Source organism: Colobus angolensis, unplaced genomic scaffold, assembly GCF_000951035.1.
Source record: "Colobus angolensis palliatus isolate OR3802 unplaced genomic scaffold, Cang.pa_1.0 Scaffold58, whole genome shotgun sequence".
NCBI classification, from domain to species: domain Eukaryota; kingdom Metazoa; phylum Chordata; class Mammalia; order Primates; family Cercopithecidae; genus Colobus; species Colobus angolensis.
Genome location: NW_012119376.1, coordinates 5,435,165 through 5,444,083, shown reverse-complemented (window position 1 = coordinate 5,444,083; position 8,919 = coordinate 5,435,165). Strand labels below are relative to the sequence as shown.

Below are 8,919 nucleotides of genomic sequence, written 5' to 3'. Positions count from 1 at the left end.
TTTTTTTGAGGAGGAGTATTTTATCACTTCATTGTTTAGAAATGTCGGCAGGAAGTGATGATTAGAATCAGAATGACTGGGTTTATTAGAGCTTTAAAATTTTTTATAGACAGGGTAACCCCTCATTGTCCATACCCAGAACTCCCTTGTACTTGGTCAGCCACTGGTGACTCCTCAGTGTTTACATAATTGAGTGCAAAGTGGTGATCTTTCGCATAGTTCTCCAATATATGGCCTCAACCTCCTTCCAGCCTACTCCTCCACAATTCACCTATTGTGAAAATACCCCATCATCTAGAATTGTGAAAATATTCTGTACCCAGAGCCCTCCTCTTAAAAAAATACTTCTGTGTGTGTTCAGATTTCTCCCTCTGACAATGTAAGTGTAAAGAACACAGGCTTTAGAGCCAGGATTTTCTAGGACTGGATTTTCCCTCTGCAGTTTATAAATTGTGTGACCTTGGACAAGTTATCCAACCCATCTGGGCCTTATCCTCCTCATCTGCAAAAATATTGATTACGTAGCCCATTTACAGATACCACTGGATGAGATGAGAACACATAAAATATATGTAAAATTGTCTTATCACTCCATATCTTTCATTATTCTCCCTTAATAAGTTTTGCATATCTAACAGTTACAGGACTTTGATCAAAACAGGCCTGCATAGAGTTTGAACAACTGAATTGAATTGATTGGGCTTCATTCATGGTATACAAGCTACCAAAGTCACATGGTCTAAGCCCAAGCTCCAGTTCTTTCTACAGTTGCCTCAGCTGTGAGTCTTGAGCATTGTCATAAGAAGAGAATCTAGGATATTTCTCATTTGGCTTCAGTTCCTTTTCTTCAGCTGTCCAGACCTTTTTCATTTAGAACAAACACTGTGACAAAATGAGGAGGCTGCAGAAGCACAAGTGGGAATGGCAGCTGACTGCACGGGGAGGAGGTGTCCATTTCACCTTCAGGACCATCTTAGCATTTTGAGCAGCTCATAGGTCAGGAATGCTGTTGTCATCAGGGTTAGAGCTATGTCCCGAATAAATACCAAGTTAGGAGGAAGATGACTCAGAGCTGCCTAAACCTCATACTCCTCTGATATTTTAAGCAACAGAGAGTGGCAAGCAGCTGTTAGATATCTTTGCTTCTTTGTTCAGGCAAAGCTTAGCCTGTTCCATTTGGAAAGAAAATGGTCATAATTTCCAGCCCATTTTAAACTCTTCCTTCTTAGAATTGTTACTGCACACATAACCTGGGTCACACAACTTAGTTTTCTGCAATCTCAATTCTTTTTCTAATTATTTCCTCTTCCCCAAATGAATATTAAGTTTGTTGTGTAAAGAGAATATACCTTACATTCCTCTTATATTCTTTCCAAACTCAAAGCTTAGCCTTTGACCCAGAGTAGGTAGTGCATACAAACACTAATTTCATTTGTATAGGACTTTAATATGAAAAAATACCTTTATGCCCATTCTTTTGTTTAAACTTCACTACAACCTCATAAAATAATTGTTATTATCTTTATTTTAGAAACCAGGAAACTAAGGTTTAGAGAGATTAAGTATACTGCCAAGGATAAGGATCATACAGCTAGTAATTGGCAAATCCTGCATTTGTGTGTGTGCGTATGTGTGTGTATTCACTCCATAAATCGTATCTTAAATACTCATGCATTAATGACAGCTTAATTGAAAACCTTTAAAAAATATATTTAATTTTTTTTCTACTTATTAAAGTCTTGTTCCCTAACTTGTTTTTCTGGCTCTGAAAGCAGCTAGAAAACCATTTTGTAATTTGCAAAGGTGTAGATCTAGAACCTAATTATTTCATTTGTACACAGAAAAGAAAATCTGTACAAATGTAAGAAGAAATGGCACAGGAAAATCCTCAAGTAATAAGAAACCATAAATTCATTTGTATTTTAGGTAATATGTTTATGGCAGATATTCAGAGAATTAACATTATTTTGATGCATCATTATTTATCTGAAAGATTAGGAAGGGCGTGGAAGAGTCTGTGTGGTTAAGGAGAGCAAAAATTGTGTAAATAATATCAATTGGTAGACTCATTTGATTCAGTCAACAGGTTTTATGAAGCACCTGCATTTTCTGTCATGGCTGAGGAGTGGTTTTCAACACATGTTGACATTCGGGTAGGTCAGATACTCTGTGAGTTCAATCAAGATAACCCTGTTTACCCACTAAGATGACTCAGAGAGCTGCTAGAGACCTAGTTTTTCATTTTAGTCTCGTGCTGCAAATGGTCAGCAACTCTGAGATTGATCGAAGACACTTGCCTCAATTATTATGCTATGATTCATAGATTCTTACTATAGAACATAACTGAGTATTTGGGTTTCCTCTTTCAGTTAGGGAGAGTAAACAAATTTCTTATTTATATCGACAAATCACAATTTGAGCAAGTTAAATATTAAAACTTATTGAAACAGAAAAAGAAGTTGAGTTTAGGTGTGGATCATGTCAAGAACAACTATTTAGTCTTTTTTGAGAGATGATGTGCAAACATTTCATGCTGCTTGCCTAATTAATGTCTTCAGTAATTTACTACACCTTTTACTTAATTCATGAAAATTTCAAAGGATTAACTATGAATGGATATTTGAGGAAGTTAACTTACTGGATCACCGAAGTAGGGAAAGAGTGGCCCAAGGAAGGGTGGGGAGTAGAAAAGTGCTCAGGAGATAGTTTTTGAAGCTGCAGAGAAATCTCTATTTCTATCTCCTTGTTTAAACCCTTCATCCCACTCAATGTGCATTAACCTGAAATATTAATACATCACTGTGCTTCTCCCTTAAAAATAATGCATAGGCATTTAGATTGATGATTACTACTGCATTCAAGGTTCTGTAAATAATGATAACATAACTGTCTAGCACATTATATAAGATCACCTAAATTATAAGTAGAAGATGTATCACGTCATGGTCAAGTCTAATATATATAATTTATGGGCTTTATTCTCACTGTTGCAAGTGTCTGTTGAAGAGGGCAGGAATAATGACCCTTATCCAGAAAAATAGATGCAGCCTGTGTCTTTTTCTAAATCTAGAGTTTAAGAAACTGTGCAATCCAAAGGAAAATCCCTTTCAAGGGGAAAAATTAAATCATTTAAGATCACCCCTCCCACTAGGTTCTATTAACCACATTTTGTGAACTTGATATGTGTCTGACACGATGATGAGTATAATGGCAGTGGTGGTAGGGGGTGTAAAAAAGTGTTGGACATGTGCCTCATTTTCACTGTTAGCACTATTTCTTTGAAGAAAGGATGGCAGTCAGTCTTTTTCTTCTGTTTTGGGAACATCCCAAAGAATTATTAAAAATTGTTTTAACTTTCATTTTGTCCTCAGGCTTTGATTTTTTTTTGTTCTCTGAACCTAATTTTATACTTTCTCATAGCTATAAGTATTCATCTTTTAAATATTTCTTTTTCTTCCAAGACATCTTTCTCATATCTTATCTCGCCTGGCTTCTTTCTTTTAGATTTTTGCTGAGTTTCGTAACATAACTACTTTGAGCTCCATCGTGGTAATTTTTCCATCTGTTATGACTTTGTAAACTTGTCTACAAACCTTGCATCATCGTCACCTATTGGTGCATAGAACTGAATTATTCTTCTTCCCAGTTCAGAGCTTATTGTACATCCACAAGACTTTTCTTTTGTTTAGCCATATACCTTAATCCATTTCTACATCTGTTCTCCTTTTTTCATAGGCAAACATTAATCATTTCATGCATTAATTTGAAGTTCATGAAACAGACATTATGTAGGTCGAAACAGTCAAATATCAACAAATTCATATGATTCAAATTAACTTGTCTTCCTATTTCCCATTTCTTATTAATTATAATATTCAAAAATTGAAAAATATACAATATTTGCATATTTCCTTTTCTGACTAAGTTAGTGGTGCCACCTATATCAAATAGCTAGTTCCTACAAACATGGCACTGTTCCTGGGTTCTGTATGCTTTTCCAGTAGCATCGGGTGCTGCCTAGTTATCACGAGGTGCAATGATTTTCCTTTTCCTGCCAATATCGTTTTAGATATATATGGGTCTTTGCAGTTGTTGAAATAAATTTAGCTGATATTTGGCAATTAATCTTCTAATTTCAGAATACTTTCTCTCCTATTCTCCATCCCTTTGTCTTGTTTGCTCTTTGTCTTTTCCATTTTTTTAACAGTATATTTAAGATCTTCCATTGCGTTTTTAATGTTAACCATTGTAAGTTTAATATCCAAGGTCTTTATCATGTTTTCTGATTGTTCCTTTGTCACAGCATCTTATTCTTGATTCATGGATGTAATATTTTCTTTCATCTTTCCAAAAATATTAATCATAGTTTCACCTCTTTTCCTCCAACTAGCTTCTTATATTTTCCGTTTCCAGTACCTGGTCATAGTTTAGAGTGGAGGTTTGAAAAGTGAATTAGAAGCTCTGTGCTCATGTTTGGGACTTGCCAACTGTGGACTTCCCTATGGCCTATGCTGGCAAGGCTGCTCAGAGCCTGTAATGCCATTGTCTTCAGGGCTTCCCTCTCCGGTTTATCAGTATTTCCAGATAATGATCTTCTGATCTCCAACCTAGATAGCATGAGGCTAGCTACTAGCATTCTGGTAACTGAGGGATCTCAAAGTTCAGTATGTAAACTTGCACTTAATCCCCCTATCCTGAGTATGCCATTTCTTTTTTCCACTAGGCTTAATGTCTCCCAGGTCAGAGAGTCTCTGTTTTCCTGTGTCTGGAGAATAAGCTTCCAGTTCTACTGTTGTGTGGAGTAGAAGTCACACAGACTAGAGGAGGGTATCTGAAGATAGATTTCATAAACAGTTTTAACCAGTCCTCTTTGGTTTTGTTTGGTTTCACCTTATCCCCACTTTCAGAGCCATATGGTGCTAAAACTATCTGGACCTTGGGAAGATTTTGCCAAAGCATTAGAATAGTTTCCCAGATTTCTGCTGCCAGTTTAGGATTCACTTTCTTAGTTCATGAAGTCATTTAATATTCATTCTTTTTTTTTTCATCTTCTGAAGTTTTATTGCTAGTCTCCCGTTCTCTGTTCTCTTTGTCCTTATAAGTTTATGCTTTGAAATATCCTTTTACCATTTTTTTATGGGGTTTCTGTGGGGGGTAAATTCAAAGGCACACATCTAATCCCCCATTTTTTACTGGAAATCCCTCTATTATCTTTTATTATTTGGTTCTTGTTTCTTTAGTTTACTTGGTTACTGTTTTATTGTTGCTTTGAGTAATCAATCACTTAACTTATTTATGTAAATCTCAGTTTCTGATAAATGTCTCTAAAATAAAAAATTTCATTAGTACTAATTTACTTCCAAAATTTGACCTTTAAGCTTTCATTGTTATTAAACTGTAAATATTTCACAGTTTTTCTTATGTCTTTCTCTTTAACCAAAAAACCCCCTCATTTTTAAATAATGTTTTATTGTTTCCAGCAACATGGATCATGGAATTTCTAAATCTTAGTTTTGATTTCTGATCTTATTGTGTTGTGATCAGAGCTATAAGTCTATATTATACTGATTTTAGGGGGAGTATTGAAGCTTTTTTGTGGCTAATTGCACGATAGATTTTTTTTTTTAATTCCATGTGCTTGAATAAAAAAGTGTCCTGTATGTTTGTTGTGAAAAAAGATTCCTAAGCCGAGTGCAGTGGCCCACGCCTGTAATCCCAGCACTTTGGGAGGCAGAGGTGGACGGATCACTTGATGTCAGGAGTTCAAAACCAGCCTAGCCAACACAGCAAAACCCTGTCTCTACTAAAAATACAAAAATTAGCTGGGCGTGGTGGCACATGCCTCTAATCCCAGCTACTTGGGAGGCTAAGGCAGGAGAATCACTTGAACCCAGGAGGCAGAGGTTGCAGTGAGCCAAATTGCGCCACTGCACTCCAGCCTGGGTGACAGGGTGAAACTGTGTCTCCAGAAAAAAAAAAAAAGAGAGATTCCTAGGTAGTATAAATTAAGCTTATTCATTCTCAAATTTTTTTTTATTTAGCTTTTATTTTTGGTATTATTTGCAACTACTTGGTCCTTCTTCGTGGTTCCTCTTTCCTCTCTATACTCTCTGTTTTTCTTTCTTGTTGTCATCTGTAGGATTTGCAGAAAGAACCAACAACTCCTACAGATGATGACAGTTCTCATTTTGTAAGTTTATCTGATCCTTATTTCATTTTATTAATACAACAATGCAATTTTGGCTGCTTATACTTTTCCATCTGGCTGCTTGCTATAGAGCTAGAGGGACTTCAAAGAGACTCACATGAAATATTTTTGTTTATATAAGTAGAAAAACTGAAGCCTAGAGAAGTTAATTCACTTCTGAAACTCTCAACTAGTTATTCTAATTAGTTAATCACATTAGTTAATCTAGTCTATTAACACTTTTCTTAACCTGAAGTTGAAGTTAAAAGTATCTTGACAGACCTAATGGCAAAATATAAGATCTGTGAATGTACCGCTTAAGCAATGGATGTTTTACAAATGGACGGAATTATTTTTGTAGCTCAGTACAATCTTCGCAATAGCACAATTCTTCTGAATTCCTGATGCATATATTCACTATTATTATTACGAACATGTATGAGACACATTGCTATGCTAGAGTTTCTTATTTCAGAAATGATTCCAGTTTAGTAGAGAAGGCACCTACATAAACGAGAGATCTAAGATTGTTAGATAAGCGCTGTAAGATAAGAAAGCTATGAGTTAGAGGTTTTCTGGTGAGGAGAGTGTTCACTCTTCCAGGAGGTCAGGGGAGGCTTTGCAGAGGACAGGTCACACCCTCCAAAACCTCTCAGGCAAGAGTGCATCCTTTACTTTTGTCCTCTGTTCTTTGGTGAACACACACAGGAAACTGTAAGTCCTTTGGTATTTTGTAGAATATTGTGTGTGCTGTTGCAGAAGATTTTGTAGAGTTAAGTGGTTTTTGGATAGCCTTATGGATCATGTATCTTGTAAAAAAATGGAAAACCAGTTGAAGATCTTAGGCAGGAAAACAGGTATGTGTCTGTAGTATTGATGCCTTAAGTATATTGAAACATCATTGATGTATTCCTGCACAGACCCGATACATTTGTTTGGACATTTACAGGAAACCTTTCATTACTATTGGGCTTAGGGTTCCAAGTTCTTTTTATTCATGATCATGCCTCACCCTTGTATAATCATGTCCCTAGTGAAACTATAATAAAAGTAAGATGCCAAGAACCCAGGTACAGAAGAGAAAAAGGTTGTCAAGATCCTGAAAGAAATTAGGGAAAATCACTTGTGTTCTCCAGGCTTGTTAACTGCTCATCTTCAAAACATTTTTTTTTGTCGGCTGGGTGCGGTGGCTCATGCCTGTAATCCCAGCACTTTGGGAGGCCAAGGAGATCACAAGGTCAGGAGATCGAGACCATCCTGGCTAACATGGTGAAACCCCATCTTTACTAAAAATACAAAAAGTTAGCCGGGCATGGTGGCGGGCGCCTGTAGTCCCAGCTACTTGGGAGGCTGAGGCAGGAGAATGGTGTGAACCCGGGAGGTAGAGCTTGTAGCGAGCAGAGATCGCACCTCTGCACTCCAACCTGGGCAATAGAGCAAGACTCCATTTCAAAAAAAAAAATTTTTTTTGTCTATCTTTTCTTCTCTTCCCTCTCTCCTTCCTTCCTTTCTCTTTTTCCCTCCCCTCCCTCCTTCCTTCTCCCTCTCCTTCCCTTTCTTCTACCTTCTTTTCCTTTTTTTCTTCTTCCTTCAACACAGAGCATAAATTCTATATTTTTGTTTCTTTCTGGTTAGTCTTTTTAGATGAAGATGGTATTATAGCAGTTCATACTCTATACCCATGGAGAAGAGTTTACTGGTAAACCATGAACTAGCCAGGGCTCATTTAAACCTGAAACAGAGTCAAAGCTCTAAGCTTCTTGACTTGGAGTTTATGGTATTTTAGTAGTTTATACACTGTTTATTCAATGGGAATTAAAGTCCATTTTTAAAGAATAAAATAAACTAACATAAATTTCAGCTCCAAAACTGCCTTTCATAAGCAGTAAAACAAAAACTTTCCACAGGCACAAAAATGTTGAAAAACAATGATTTTTCATGTTGGCTCAGAATTACTTGCATTTGCATTACTATAATTATGTATCATCCAGAATGGTAACTCTGGTTTATTTTGTCATTACTCCATGTGCCTCTGTAGTTTTATACAAGTGGTAGTGGTGAGTTGGTTATTGTTCTAAGTTTTATTACATTTTATATTGTGTGTTTTGTTTTGTTTTGTATTATTCCAAGTTTGTATTGTGGTTCTTTCTTTCTAATTTTATTGTGTCTACTTTATTTGATTTAATCATACTGCATTATAACATCAAATGAGTAGAAAATTTTATTCTTCCCCCAAATAATTACAATTTTATACAGTTTAAAGTTGTGAATAATCATATTTAAATCATAGTTTCAATTTGGTTACTTTAATACATTTAAGGTTATTCTTCTATTTTCTCTTTAAAACTCAGAAAGTACAGCAGTATGGCTTTGTGTGTGTGTGTGTGTGTGTGTGTGTGTGTTCATGGGGGGAGTCTCTTAGATATTAATTTAGACGTTAAGTAATTCATCCAACCTGTGAGTATGCAGAACCAGGACTAGAACTCAGATCTTTTGAGTCCTATCTCTTTCTATCTTTCCTCCGCTATTCAGCCCTTCACATAATTAATACATTAGTCCCATCCTTATCCTGTGAGATACTTCCCAGGACCCTAAGTGTATACCTGAGTATTTGGAGAGTATACACTCTGTTTTTGCTTTTCTCTTTCTTTCTTCTTTCTTTCTTTCTTTCTTTCTTTCTTTCTTTCTTTCTTTCTTTCTTTCTTTCTTTCTTTCTTTCTTTCTTTCTTTCT

The 8,919-nt window shown here is 36.0% G+C and overlaps 1 long non-coding RNA gene across 1 annotated transcript in view; it reads left to right on the top strand.

The window, feature by feature from the left end:
• The first annotated feature begins 6,139 nt into the window (after window positions 1–6,139).
• The window catches only part of LOC105526147, a 113,987-nt gene continuing 111,207 nt past the window's right edge, over window positions 6,140–8,919 (top strand). Inside the window, exon 1 of the long non-coding RNA XR_001004030.1 lies at window positions 6,140–6,190. This is a non-coding gene — a long non-coding RNA (uncharacterized LOC105526147). The remainder of the gene's footprint in view (window positions 6,191–8,919) is intronic.